The 15,578-nt window shown below is 43.3% G+C and overlaps 1 protein-coding gene across 3 annotated transcripts in view; it reads right to left on the reverse strand.

Moving 5' to 3' along the window:
* Atad1 (ATPase family AAA domain containing 1) overlaps positions 1–15,578 on the reverse strand; it is a 61,089-nt gene that overhangs the window by 35,457 nt on the left and 10,054 nt on the right. The window contains exon 1 of one of the 3 annotated variants that reach the window (XM_021152107.2): positions 2,722–2,806. The exons of 1 other annotated variant lie outside the window; for it this stretch is intronic. The gene's annotated coding sequence lies outside the window, so the exon portion shown is untranslated. Of the gene's footprint in view, positions 1–2,721; positions 2,807–3,211; positions 3,232–15,578 lie in introns of those variants that run through there. One more of the 3 variants, XM_021152113.2, reaches the window with a different exon arrangement.

Below are 15,578 nucleotides of genomic sequence, written 5' to 3' on the forward strand. Positions count from 1 at the left end.
AAAAGCAGCTTATCAGGAGTGATGTGACATCACAGTTTAGGAGAAAGGTATCAGTATCTAACAGTGTCATTAAGCCTTGGCAACCTTGGCAAGTGGGGGGGGGGGGGGGGGGGGCGCGTTTAAGAAAACAATACTCCATGGCTGGAGAGATGGCTCAGTGGTTAAGAGCACCAACTGCTCTTCCAGAGGTCCTGAGTCGATTCCCAGCAACCACATGGTGGTTCACAACTGTCTATAATGGGGTCTGGTGCCCTCTTCTGGTGTGTCTGAAGAGAGCAATGGTGGTGTAAGAAAACAATACTCATACATATTAACTCACCTAGAAATAAATAATTTTTTAGACAACTGCAAGCTCTCATTCTGGATAAAGAGCCTTTGGTCTAGAATGTTAAGTAATTCAATAAGAACTTAAAGAACATCTATATAAAAAGAACCTACTATATTTGATTTATAATGGCTACTATATAATTACACAAAAATACAGTGCAGTTAGATTACAAAAAAAAAAAAAAAAGGAACTGATTTAGCCACCAAATGATAATTGCCTCATGTAACAATTCACAGTATGGCTAAGTATCCATAGGATTATCCACTTGAATAGATTTCAAAAAATAGGATGCATGATAATCAACTTCTCAAAGGACCTGAAATTTTCACTTTCGTTGTCTATATCTCAATAAAGCTTCAAATATAGTTGATAATAACGCAATAGATGGGATAAGGGTTTTGTTAACAATCGGTGAAGTCATGACATTCCAATAAAATGTTTGGTTTTTTGATTTCAGTCAGAGCTGGGTACAGTGGCACAAGCCTGTGAATCTCAGCGGACTATTAGGAAGACTAAAGGGCCAAGGTTAAGGTTCAAGGCTAGCCTGGGCTACATAGGGTTCAAGATAATTCTAAAGTAAATAAAACATCTCTGCCTCCAAAAACCAAGAGTTTAAATCAGCATGTTGACATTGCCATCTACAGGGCAGTCACTGACTTACAAGATAAATCAGGGCTATAGGCTATTCCTAAGGCATATCTCCTTAACCTCATGAAGACACTTACAGTATCTTCTTTTTGTTTATGGAGAAAACCTTTCTCCACGTAGTCCTAGATGTCCTGGAACTCACTCTGTAGACACAGCTGTCCTCAAACTCAGAGATCCACCTGCCCCTGCCGCCCAAGTGCTGGGATTAAAGCTGTATATCACCATACCTGATGACAGTAATAATTTTTTACTCTTATCAAAACACCAACAGGGCTGGAGAGATGGCTCAGCGGTTAAGAACACTAACTCCTCTTCCAGAGGTCCTGAGTTCAAATCCCAGCATCCACATGGTGGCTCACAACCATCTGTAATTAGATCTGATGTCCTCTTCTGGTGTGTCTAAAGATAGCTACAGTGTGCTTAAATATAATAAAACACCAACAGACAAATCTCTTGCTTACATATCTTCCCATTCCAATATTAACACTGACTCTAGGCAGATTTAAGACTACTCTGGGTCTAGGCAGAGCTTGATGGTGGTAGCAGCAGCTAAATTTGAGTGAAGAGGTAGCCCACAGAATGGGATGATATCTTTGTCAACTGTCTGACAAAGGATTAATATCCAGAATATATAAAGAACTCGAAAAACTGCAGCTGACATCTTTAATCTTGGCACCTGGGACGTAGAGGCAAGCAAATCTCCAAATTGGAGACCAGCCTGGTCTTCAGAGTTCCAGGATAGCCAGGGCTACGCTGAGAAGCCTAATCTCAAAACAAAACAAAACAAAAAACATACAAACAAAAGACCACTGCTCATCATATCCAAAAGTGACTTCAAAATCCTGAAATGAAACTGAAACGTTCTGCTTTGTGGACAGTGAATGGAAATATTTTCTACAGTCTCCACAGATGAGATTATATACCCATCTATCATTCATAAAGCACTGATATATCAGCAAAATAGCTGCAAATGTGGAGAATGTATTTCAATTTTGCATAGACACTAATTTTAACAAAATATACACATTGCTGTATATCACTAAGAAACACCACTAGACCAGTGTTAATTCAGAATTACCTTTAAACGAATATAATTTTAAATCTTTTCATGTTAAGCTCTGGTTTCAGTGTGGATACCCTATCTCTGAGCAACTACTAACGTTTATACTGCAGTATTTCCTAAGTCACTGCAGTGTTCTCCAAATGGTCTCTCAACTCAAAGTCCTAGCAATTCTGTGCCTATCAAGGCCCTACAGTCGCAGCCTGTGACAATGAATTCCTGCCAGGCTTCGCGGAGAGGGCAGGTCATTATTAACATCAGCATCTTCTGGGAGAGCATGGCCAGCACTGAAGAAACACCTCCGCCTTTGCACAAAGAGGGAGGAGCAGGGCCGGCACGAGCGGACCGGCTCCTTCCAGCCGCCTTCTTACAACCCTAGCCCTGAGGTCGCCCAGAGCGCCTCCCGATCCTCCGATGTCCAGGCCGCCTACAAGAGATGTCCTTGCGGGCCGCCGGAGTCTCCCGCCAGCGCTGAGACCTGAGGGCTCGCGCCCGGCGGGACGCCAAGGCGAGGCCCGGGACGCCCTTGGAGGTTAATCCGCTGGATCCGGGGCGGCGCTCAAGTGTGACCGACGCGGAGGCAGGTGACTACCGGGCTGGTCTCCCCAGGTGAGCGCCAGGCCCTGGGGGACCGGGAGGGATGGGGGACGCACCTGGCCCGGCCCCGCGGGAACCCGCTACTCACCCAGAGGCAGGACCAGAGACGACAGGGGAGCCTTAGCCCGGCCTCGCACAGGAAAGAAATGTGGCCGTGGAGAGAACGCTTCCGGGGGCTGGAGCCCCGCCCCTCTCCCCCACCGCACGGAGCATGCGCGATCCCTGCAGAGCCGGTGGCGTGCCAGCCAAGGCATGGCGACGCAGTGCGGAGCGAGCTACTTTCCCCAACCTACACCTTAGTACCCGCTGGGCCGATACATTCAGAAAGGTAGATAGGATGAACAGGGTGCTCCCCAAAGGGCTCTGAGTTCAACTTGAGAGACTCAGAAACTGAAATGGGAAAGACGCTTGACACATGAAATCCCTTGCTACTCTGGAGCAGTACGCAACCCTGACAGAGGAGCCTTTTACAGAAGGCAAAGAAATGCTTCCCTGGTTTGATAAACTTCCACCACCACCACCACCACCACCCCCCGCAGCAAGTCCTCTTGCTGCTGCTCAGACGCGCATGGCCTCACCATCTGCCTTTCGGTTTCTAGGGTGAGCTCACCCTGCTCCCCCATCTCTGTACTGATGACACCTGGAGGCGGCGCTTGAGAATCCACTGAACGCTTGAGCAGCCAGGCAGACCAGGGAGGTCTGGCAGTTGGGTCAGAATAGGGCATCTGGTGACAGGTTTTGCATATTGATGACTTTTTTTTTCCCCCTTCCTCTTGCGAAGTGAGGGACGTGACACCAAGGTTCCAAGGAACCGTATCTGAAAGCCAGCCCCTTCTGAATATATATACACTACTAAGGAACAAGAATAAATAGACACACTGCCCATAAACAAAAGGAGCATCATCACTTCAGATAAAGGCAGTGGGACTATGAAGGAATAAGACAGACTTCTTAAGACCTTTTTATATTCCTGGAGGAGGCAGTTTGTTTCGCTCTGTTGTCAGGATTATCTTTTAAGGCTAAAGAATTCTACAGTCAAGCTGGGATTGGTGTCACATGCCTGTTTTCCTAGCATTTGGGGTGGCTAAGCAAGGAGGATTGCTTTATTCTCTGGACCACATAAGTAACACACTGCTTCCTCCCTCTGCTGACAGTTATATTAGTAAACGATGTCAATAGCTGTGGAGAGACACAGCCCAGAAGTGCTGCCAGAGCCTGGAAAGTTCCTTGTTAAAGGACTTTACTGGGGTTCGATAGAAGAACACAATAAATGGAATGAATCGATATTAAAAAGAGTTTGGGTTTTTTTTGTTTTAATTTTAGACTGTTTTACCCAGCACAGTCTTGAGTGGTCCAACAATGGCTGTCCTGGAAGCTTCACAGTGCTGGAGGTAACATGCCTCAGCAGTCCAACAACACCACAAAGCTTTAAGGATTCCTGGAGAGCCACGACTAGTTATTAATCCGTGGGAAGAATCTGGATTCTCATCTCAGTGAAAGAGGCCAGAGGCAGCAATATCAACAATGGCAGAAACACTAGGTAACTCACCAGCACGTGAAAAAGCAAGCAAACTGAATGCAAATCCCTGGGATTCCCTTATGTGTGGGCCAATATCTGGGCTGCCCAATTTAGAATGAGCCTATCAGTTAGCCTAGTCAAGAGAATACCTCACAAGTATTCCTAGTGGCTTCTTGACCTTGTCAGTTCTGTTCGTTGACAGTACCACCACCACTGTCACTGGGTCCTCCCTTCAGGTAAAGTCAGATCCTTGACTATGCATCATCATGATCAATAACAACAACATACACACACAAAAAGTTAAGACAAAGTGTGTTTATTAGGTAGAGATAGGTGATAACACTTCTGCTCTAAGCCTGGGGACATGGGAGGTTCATAAGAGAGTATACATGATCAAGATAAATGTTGCTGCTTCTTTCCTTTCCAGTGGATTGCCTATCTCTGCTGTACCCAATGTTTTTTTTTTTTTGGTTTTTTTTTTTTTTTTTTTTTTTTTGGTTTTTCGAGACAGGGTTTCTCTGTATAGCTCTGGCTGTCCTGGAACTCACTTTGTAGACCAGGCTGGCCTCGAACTCAGAAATCCACCTGCCTCTGCCTCCCNAGTGCTGGGATTAAAGGCGTGCGCCACCACGCCCGGCTCCAATGTTTTAATTTAGGAAATTTCTTGCATCTGGGCCTTAAAAAATCAAATTACTGGTGGTGGCGCACGCCTTTAATCCCAACACTTGGGAAGCAGAGGCAGGCGGATTTCTGAGTTAGAGGCCAGCCTGGTCTACAGAGTGAGTTCCAGGACAGCCAGGGCTACACAGAGAAACCCTGTCTCAAAAACAAAACAAAACAAAAAAGTATCAAATTACTACCCAAAGGACACTCCATCCTACCACAAGGACAATTGCCCAACTGGTTCCATAGCAACTTTGTTCATCAGAGCCAGAAACTGGAAACAAACTAGATGTCTCTCAACATGAGAATGGATAAAGAAAATGTGATACGGGCTGGAGAGTTGGCTCAGTCTTTAGGAGCACTGACTGCTCTTCCATAGGTCCTGAGTTCAATTCCCAGTAACCACATGGTGGCTCACAACCGTCTGTAATGCTGTAATGGGATCCGATGCCATCTTCTGTAGTGTCTGAGGACAGTGACAGTGTACTCACATAGATAAAATAAATAAAATCTTTAAAAAATAAAAAAAAAGAAAACGTGGTACATTTACACAATGGAGTATTACTGCACTGTTTAAAAAATGACACCATGGAATTTGCAGGCAAATGGATGGAACTAGGAAAAAAAAAAAAAATATCCTGAGTGAGCTAACCCAGGCCCAGAAAGACAAACATGGTATGTACTCACGTATAAGCAGGAATTACCTGTTTTACCTGTTTGTAAAAGATAACCATGCTATAATCCACAGGCCCAGAGAGGCAAGGTGATAAGCAGAGATCAGGGGGTTGGGTCCCATGCATCTCCCTGGAAAGGTAAAATAGATTCTGTGAACAGACTGGGGGAAGGAGAGGATGAGAACAGGAAGGATCAGACAGAGAGGGGGTGGGGGGAGGCGGTACTGGGAAAGATAACTGGAATTTGGGGGCAATTAGCAGTGTGATACAGAAACCTACTGCAGTAGAAACTCCCTGGAATCTATGAGAGTGATCCTAGTGAAGACTCCTGGTAATGGGGGACACAGAGCCTAAACCAGCCATCTTCTCTTCTGTAACCTGGTAGTGGTACTGGGACACCAACACAGTCACAAAACCTTCAACTTAAAATTTGTCCTGCTCTGAAACACATTCTAGGGGAATGGTGGTGTAGAACATGTGGGAGTGGCCAACTTGCCACCCGTGTCACCACAAGAGGGAGCTCATGCCTAACAACTGCCCGAGGATGGCCAGGAACCAGAGGCTGGACAGCCCAGAGACCTAGGGTAGAACCAAAGCCAGACTGGCAAAAAGAAGAGGAAGAGAAGGAGGAGGAGGAGACGACGACCAAAAACACATCTCTGAGATAGTTCCTAATGATATTCTGCATATCCGGAGATTAGTAACTAACTCAATTACCATCAGAGAGGCTTCATCCAGCAACTGATAGGAGCAGATGCAGAGACCCACAGCAAATATTAAGCAGAGCTCAGGGAAATCCCAGAAGGGATGGGGCAAGGATCATAGGAAACAGAGGGGTTGAGGATACCATGAGAGCATGGCCCACAGAATCAACTAAGCAGGGCTCATAGGGACTCAGAGAGACTGAAGTGACAAACATGGATGCTGTATGGGTCTGGCTAGGTCCTCTGCATATATGTTATAGCTATGTAACTTGGCATTCTTGTGGTAGTCCTGACAGTGATGGTGAGAGGTGTCTGACTCATCTTCTCCTGGGACCCTTTGCCTCCTACTGGGTTGCCTCATTCAACCTTGGTATGATGTGCCTAGCCTTATTGTAATGTGTTAAGCCATGTTTGGCTGATACTTCTGGTAAGCCTGGTATTGTATTGTATTTTATTTTATTTTATTTTGTTGTTGTTTTGTTTTGTTTTGTTTTTGTTTTTCGAGACAGGGTTTCTCTGTGTAGTCTTTGCTGTCCTGGATCTCACTCCGTAGACCAGGCTAGCCTCGAACTCAGAAATCCGCCTGCTTCTGCCTCCCAAGTGCTGGGATTAAAGGCGTGCACCACCACGCCCGGCTCTGTTATTTTCTAATGGGAAATGGAGGAGGAGGACAAAGAGGACAAGGAGGATGAGGAAGACAAGGATGACAAGGATGACGAAGAGGAGAAGGAATGGTTCTGGAGGAGAGAGGGATTGGGAAGAGTGGAGGGAGGGAAACTTCTGTCAGGATGTAATGTATAAGAGAGTAATAATTTTTTTTAAGATATCAAATTACTGGCTTTCTACAAACCACAGGTCCCTTCCCAGAAGTTAAAAAAAAAAAAATCAATAGAGGGTCCTTAAGTCCAATTAGACGTGATTGGATGCCACCAAGATATGGATGCCACTACCATACTAAGAGTTACTGTGTCTTCCAGCTTTGTCCCTCAACAGAGGAATGGATACAGAAAATTTACACAATACATTTACACAATGGAGTACTACTCAGCTATTAAAAACAGTGAATTTATGAAATTCTTAGGCAAATGGATGTATCTGGAGGATATCATCCTGAGTGAAGTAACCCAATCACAAAAGAAGTCACTTGATGTGCACTCACTGATAAGTGGATATTAGCCCAGAAACCTAGAATACCCAAGATACAATTTGCAAAACACAAGAAAATCAAGAAGAAAGACCAACGCTTGGATACTTCATTCCTCCCTAGAATAGGGAATAAAATACCCATGGAAGGAGTTACAGAGACAAAGTTTGGAGCTAAGACAAAAGGATGGACCATCCAGAGACTGCCCCACCCGGGGGTCCATCCCATAATCAGCCACCAATCACAGACACTATTGCATATGCCAGCAAGATTTTGCNGAAAGGACCCTGATATAGTGTCCCTTGTGAGGCTATGCCAGTNCCTGGCAAATACAGAACTGGATGCTTACAGTCATCTATAGGATGGAACACAGGGCCCCCCAATGGAGGAGCCAGAGAAAGTACCCAAGGAGTTGAAGGGGTCTGCAACCCTATAGGTGGAACAACAATATGAACTAATCAGTACCCCAGACCTNGTGTGTCTAGCTGCATATGCAGCAGAAGATGGCCTAGTCGGCCATCACTGGGAAGAGAGGCCCCTTGGTCTTGCAAACTTTATATGCCCTAGTACAGGGGAATGCCAGGGCCAAGAAGTGGGAGTGAATGGGTTGGGGGGAGGATGGGGGGTATAAGGGACTTTCAGGATAGTATTTGAAATGTAAATAAAGAAAATATCTAATAAAAAATAGAAAAAAAAGAGTTACTGTGCCTTGCTGGTTGTTTTTGTAGTTCATAGACATCACAGCTTGATAGGACTATTGCTTCTTTCCCCTTGGAAATTTTTTATTTTTAATTTTTTAAAGTTTTTCTTTTTTTGTTCAATTTTTTTATTAGATATTTTCTTCATTTACATTTCAAATGCTATCCTGAAAGTCCCCTATACCCTCCCCCACCCTAAAGTTTTTCAAGACAAGGTTTCTCTGTGTAGGCCTGGCTGTCCTAGAAGTCACTCTATAGACCAGGCTGGCTCCCAACTCACAGCGATCTGCCTACCTCTGTCTCCCAAGTGCTGGGATTAAACCCGTGCCACCACTGCCTGCCTTGTCCCTTGGAAGCTTGCATAACGCCTGTCTTCTGGTGTCAGGAAAGCCAGTCCTCAGTTCCAGCTTGGATCCTCAGTGTCATGGGCTCTTGGTGTCTTCAGCAATAGGGACTTAATTTTCAACCTCTAGGAGGCAACCTAAGATAACAAAAACGCCATGTAATGTTTTGGGAGTCTAGGGCTTCTTATGCCTGGATTGAGGGTTTTGATGGATATTCTATGGGTTTTACTGGAGCATTGTCAGCTCAGTTGGGAAAGTTTTATTTAAGCTATACCTATACGTATATCTATATTTATATCTATCTACATATTTGTATCTGTATATAGACTTATGTGTATTAAGTGTAATTTTAGGTTAAAAATAGTATGATTTTTTAATGGCTTTTTCCGAAATCTTTATTATTCTTTTAACTTTCTCCTTCCTTCTCTTTCTGTATGGACCCCCCTCCTTCCTCCCTCCTTAACAAAGCCCACCCTGGTCCTTTTTCGTTTCAATGGCTTCTGCAGTTTCTTCAAATTATATACTCACATATGAAGCTTTGGAGTTAGGAGCCACAGATGAGAGGAACATCAGACATCTGTCTGAATCCGGATTACTTTACTCAATAGGATCTTTTCAAGTTCTGTCCATTTACCTCCAGATTTCATTTTACCTATAGCTGAATAGTACTCCATCGTGTATACGGACCACCTTTCCATTGCCCGTTCCTCAGTTGAAGGGCATTTAGGTTGTTTCCATTTCCTAGCTATTGTGATGAACACAGCTGAGCAAGTATCTGTGGGATAGGATGCCAGGTCCTCTGGGCCAATGCCAAGAAGTGGTGTAGATGGGTCAGATGGTAGATTTACTTCTAGCCACATTTATTTTCAGAGTGGCCATACCAGTTTGCAATATCACTAATACTAAATGGGGTTCCCTTTTCCTCATACCCTCTCTACAATTTGTTGCTAATAAAACAAATAATGTTTGTTTGATTATATACTAGGAGAGCAATTCCTGATCGTTTCCTGGTCCCATTGGATTGGAGGACTTTTTCCCATCCTTAATTTTAAAGTGGCACCTATCTTTAAAGCTGAGTTTCTTTCCTTTTTCTTTTAAAGATTTATTTATTTATTTATTTATTATATGTAAGTACACTGTAGCTGTCTTCAGACACTCCAGAAGAGGGTGTCAGATCTTGTTAGGGATGGTTGTGAGCCACCATGTGGTTGCTAGGATTTGAACTCAGGACCTTCAGAAGAGCGGTCAGTGTTCTTAATCACCATCTCTCCAGCCCCTAAAGCTGAGTTTCTTATAGACAACAGAAAGATGGACTTGGTATCTTGACCCATTCAGCAGGCTTATGTCTTTTGATTGAATAATTAAAACATTAATATTTAAGGTTATTGTTGAGAAGTGTATGCTGATTACAGTCATTGTGGTGGTTATTGTTGTTGCCATCCATGTTCTAAGAGTTTCTTTGTGTTCCCTTAATTATAGCTTTTTTTCTTTTCTTTTCTACCATCCCTCAGTTATGCTTATTCCTCTCTTCAGTCTGAAATTTTGCTTTTGAGATTTTATTTAGGGCTGGTCTCTGGATAGGAATTGTTTTAGCCTGTTTGGCTCATAGAAAGTTTCTCTTACTACTTGGACTATGGCAGACAGTTTTGCTAGGTATCATAGTCTACGTTGGTAGTTGTGGCCTTTTAGAATTTGGGGTACATCTAGAAGCCAGTCTCTTCTTGCTCTTAAAGTTTCTAAGAAATCAGCTGTGACTCTTGGATTTTTTTTTCTATACATGACATGTGCTTCACCCCACCCCCAAGCAGCTTTCAACACACTTCCTTGTTTGATTCTGCACACTTTGTGTTTTAGCTCTAACATTCTATGAAGATTTTCTTTTCTGGTCTTATCTATTTGGTGTTTTGTATGCTTCTTGTCTCTGTATGGGTGTGTCTTTCCTCAGTTTATGGACATTTTCTCCTGTAATCTTGAAGAAGATCTGGTCTGTACCATTGACCTGGGATTATTTTCCATCATCTATGAAGTCCTAGGATGGGAAGGTTTGTCCTTTTCATAGTATCCTGCATGTTCCTTTCCTGATTTTTATTTTGTTTTGTTTTTTAATTTTTTCATACTCCTTACTTGTTTGATCTATTTATACTTTATTCTTGAGTTCTGAACTTTCTCTGTAGATCATGCTGGCCTCAGTATCACAGAGATCTGCATGTCTCTGCTTCCTGAGTGCTGGGATTAAAGGTATTCACCACTACCACCTGGCTCTTTTTTTTTTTTAAAGAAAAATTTTAATTTTTTTTAATTCTGGTTTTGGATGTTTTGAGACAGTGTTTCTCTGTCCAGGAACATGCTCTGTAGAATAAGCTGGCCTCATCTCACACTCAGAAATCTGCCTGCTTCTGCCCCCCAGGTGCTGGAATTAAAGTAATGGGCATCACACCAAACTTCTGAGTATTTCCTTCTCTTCCTCCTCCCCTCCCCCTCCCCACTTCCCCCTCCCCCTCTTCCTCCTCTTCTTTTCTTGCTGTTGTTTAAATTTTATTTATTTATATATTTTATTGTTTTGTTTTTTTTTAATGTGGGAGTGTAGGAATGCAGGAGTGCTCTGTCTGCACTATACTTACATGCCAGAAGAGGGCATCAAATCCCTTTATAGATGTTTGTGAGCCACCATGTGGTTGCTGGGAATTGAACTCAGGACCTCTGGAAGAACATCCAGTGTTCTTAACTTCTGAGCCATATCTCCAGCCCTAAGCATTGATTTTATTCCTTAGATATTTTCTTTATTTAAAATTCAAGTATCTCCTTTCCCAGTTTCTACCAACTTCTGGAAATCCCCTATCCCATCCTCCCTCCTCCTGCTTCTATGAGGGTGTTCCTCCACTCTCCTACCCACTCCCATCTCCCTGCCCTTGATTCCCTTACACTGGGGCATCTATCAAGCCTTCATAGGACTAAGGACCTCAGCATTGATTTTTTGTTTGTTTGCTTGTTTGTTTGTTTGTTTTTCGAGACAGGGTTTCTCTGTATAGCCCTGGCTGTCCTGGAACTCACTTTGTAGACCAGGCTGGCCTCAAACTCAGAAATCCACCTGCCTCTACATTCCAAGTGCTGGGATTAAAGACGTGCACACCACCACCTGGCCAGCATTGATTCTTAATATTATTTAGTGCATTCTCTTTTTAAGTTCATTGAGTCAGTTTTTATTTGTTTTTAATGTTCTTCAAACTCCTTGAGTTACTTGAGTTTATGATTGCTCTTTTAAGCTGTGTGTCCTGGGATTCTTTTTAGGTGAATTTCATTGGAGAACATTTCTATAAGACTGATAGGTTTCGAGGAGGGGGTTACTTTCATATTATGTTATTTACGTATTTATTTTTGTGGTGAGATCTTGCCACTTGCACTTCTTTTGTTGGCTCTGTGTCTGATATGAACACAGCTAGTAGAAACATAGCACAGAATTTACCTGCTGGGTTAGACTGGAAGTTTGCATATGGTTTAGGTGGGTTGAAGGCCGGTGGACATAGGGGCTGTGTTGGCATTCAGGATGGGTTTTCTGGTCTCAAGCTTGGAGTTTGGGGTAGTGTCAGAAGGGATGTCCTAACTAGGTCAGGGTACTAGATGTGGGGTTTGGGCTAGATCTAGGAGCTGGGGAAGGTACAGGAAAAGGAAGAAAGGGTCAGGTGGACTCACCCTGTTAGAACATGCTTCAATGGGTATAGGACCAGGCTTGCAGAGAGATTGGATTTGGCCCTGTAGGTTGTGGGTGGGTTTCCTATGCCTGGATTTTTACATTTGACAGACAGGAAAAGTCTCTGTAAGAAATAATTCTGAAAAAAAAAAAAAAAAAAAAAAAAGAAATAATTCTGCCAGCGGGTAGTGGTGGTGCATGCCATTAATCCCAGCACTTGGGAGTCAGAGACAGGTAGATTTCTGAGTTTGAGGTCAGAAGAAGAAGAAGGAAGAAGAAGAGGAAGAAGAAGAAGAAGAAGAAGAAGAAGAAGAAGAAGAAGAAGAAGAAGAAGAAGAAGAAGAAGAAGAAGAAGAAGGAGAAGAAAGTTCTGCCTTAAGCAGTCCAGACAAACATGTAAGATGATTCTCAGATGAGTTTAAACCATAGCTTGAGAAAGTATGCCCTGGTGAGAACTTTAGTTGTATTTCTGCAAAAATCTTTACCACCAGAGTCCCAAAGGCCAACTGTCAGTAATCCAACTAAGATAAAAACATCTGAACAAGGGCTGGTGAGATGGCTCAGCAGGTAAGAGCACCCGACTGCTCTTCCAAAGGTCCTTAGTTCAAATCTCAGCAACCACATGGTGGCTCACAACCATCCCTAACAAGATCTGACTCCCTCTTCTGGTGTGTCTGAAGACAGCTACAGTGTACTTACATATAATAAATAAATCTTAAAAAAAAAAAGGGGGGGTTGGGGATTTAGCTCAGTGGGCGCAAGGCCCTGGGTTCGGTCCTCAGCTCTGGAAAAAAAAAATCTGAACAAGCTGGATATGAGGGCTCAGCCTGCAATACCATCAGTGTCAGAGAAGGTCACCAAGAAGACCACCGTGAAGCCAGCCCTTACTACTATTCAGTCTCAAAACAGAGAAGGGGAGGGGAGGAGAAAGCGCGGGGGGGGGGGGAGGGGGCGGAAGTGGGGGGGAGGGGGATGAAACCACCAACCCGGAACACTCTTTCCATAGTTTTCATGATAAAACTTGGAGTAAAATCCCTTTGGAAGGAAAAAAATCATCCAGAAATCTTTACAAAAGCAAACACACGCCAAAGCTGAGTCTATTCATCGCTCACTGGGGTTCACTTGACAGGGGCTTAGGAAGAAAGACTGGAAGTTCACATACGTGAAATCATACAGCAGTAATTATGTCACTACAATCGTTACTTAGTAACCATGGTTCATATAAAACTACTATAGCGGGCTGGCAAGGTGGCTCAGCTGGTAAGAGCACTGACTGCTCTTTCAAAGGTCCTGAGTTCAAATCCCAGCAACTACATGGTGGCTCACAACCACCCGTAATGAGATCTGACGCCCTTTTCTGATACATCTGAAGGGAGCTAGCAGAGGTCCTAAAATTCAATCCCCAACAACCAGATGAAGGCTCACAACCATCTGTACAGCTACAGTGCACTCACATACATAAAATAAATCTTTTTTAAAAAACTGCTATAGTATAGAAAATAATCATCTTAATTAGTTTTGACAAGGGAAATTAAATAGGTATGGGCAAATAATTAAAATGGAGGAAGAATATGAAGCCATCCCTAAAGCCAAGGGGGTGATCAAGGGAGACAAAATTGAAATCTTTCTCTCCCATAGTAATGGTAAGATGGAATCTAGGCAAACACACTGGAAAACAACACTCTCAGAAGATTGAAATAACTAGGAAGGTGAGTTCCACTTTATGAAGAGCACAGAGAGTTTAAAAGATAGCAGCAAAGTTAAGAAAGCATATTGTTGTAAATTCACTTTCCTTGCCTTTGTGTTTTTAAAACACAGTACATAATTTTCAAAGTGCATAAGGTGAATTATGTAATCTCCTCACATTAGTAGAATAGACTAGTACTAACTCACAGTAACCGGACTTTTCTTCATAACCCCTTTCTCGGTCCGTGCTGCTGACTGTTTCTCTTTCTTAGCTCCTTCTACCCAAAACCACTTTTCTAGAACCTAAGTATTTATTTTAGATCTACAATATTTTGTTCACCTTTCATATATTACTCAAACTCTACTGTTCAAATGGTACTATTGTGGATGACGCCGGACTGATGACCAAAAACAAAAAAAAAAAAAAAGTGTCAAGCTAACAACAGCCTCATTAGCAATTTCAAGACATAGACAAAAGATTAACTGCCTTAGGATTCTTTTGAGACTTCTTAAATGCCTTTCCACTCGGGTTTGTAAATGGGGGAGGAGGTGAGAAAGATTGGATAAGAATAACAAAGGGGGGATTCTTTAGCCAAAATGAAGGAACCACAGTTGAAGTGTTCTCTCCTGCAACAACAGATTGATCGATGAGGCGTAAAACAAGGCCAGATGCTGGGGTTCCAGGATACACTTGACTTCCCATCTTTTATAACCTGGAACAGCTTTGGCTGTAAGTAGGTCACTCGCTTGCTCTCATTTACCTGATTCTAAGAAAATGCCTAGGAAAGCTTTGGAAAAGAGCAGGGACTAGTGTTTTGCATTTTAAAAATCAAGCTTGAGAAAACCCTAAGGCTCATCCCCAGCCAAGCACAGCCTTCTCTGTCTTCGGCGGTGTAACTGGTAACCTTGAAGGAGTTGCGAAATAAATTTAAATGGACAAGAAGTCTGAGATTTTATAAATGAAAGTTCTCTCCGGCTGTGCCTATTCCATTCCTGTCTACAGTCCGTATAGTACTCAACTCAAGAAACTATATGTGGAATCTGCATCTTCTCATCGGATGTGAATTCTAAAAGCAAAGGTGCCTAGAGGGAAGAAGGGGTTTTTAAGCCTTTTTATTGCTTTTTTTTTCAAATCTGGAATATTTAATTGGGCTTCTCAGGTCCCATTCCAGTGGACTTAACCGATGATGGAGCAAGAGGGAAGGAAGGGAGATAGTCCGGGGATAAGGCCTTACCATAGCATTAACCGTAAGAAAGCTGACTCAGCAGGATGGATCTGCTCATGGTAACTTCTTAAAAAGTAGTCCTGTCAGGGCCAGTTTTGATATGTACAGAATTTAAGAACATTAGATTGATAGATAGCCCTGGGTTTGAACCTACATCAGGGTGACTTTGGGCTTCTGCTCACAGGCCTCAGTTTTCCCACATGTATGCACCACTGATTTGCACTGAGAAGTAAATGATACAATCCATATGCAATGTAAAGCAGGAGCAGGGGTGTCTCTGACAATGTCACCTGCCTTTGGGACCCTTTCCCCCGGGGCTGTCCGCGCCTAGATGCACCCAATCTTACTGCAATAGATACGCCAAGCCTGGTTGATGTCCATAGGGAAGGCCTCCCCTTTTCTGAAGAGAAAGGGAGAAGTGGGGGGAGGGGAAGGGAGGAGGAAAACTTGGAGGAGAGGGGAACTGTGGCTGGGATAAAAGGTAAATTAATTAGTTAAAAAAAAAAAAAAAACCACGCCGGGCGTGGTGGCGCACGCCTTTAATCCCAGCACTCGGGAGGCAGAGGCAGGCGGATTTCTGAGTTCGAGGCCAGCCTGGT

This window comes from Mus caroli, chromosome 19 (assembly GCF_900094665.2).
Source record: "Mus caroli chromosome 19, CAROLI_EIJ_v1.1, whole genome shotgun sequence".
Taxonomy (NCBI): domain Eukaryota; kingdom Metazoa; phylum Chordata; class Mammalia; order Rodentia; family Muridae; genus Mus; species Mus caroli.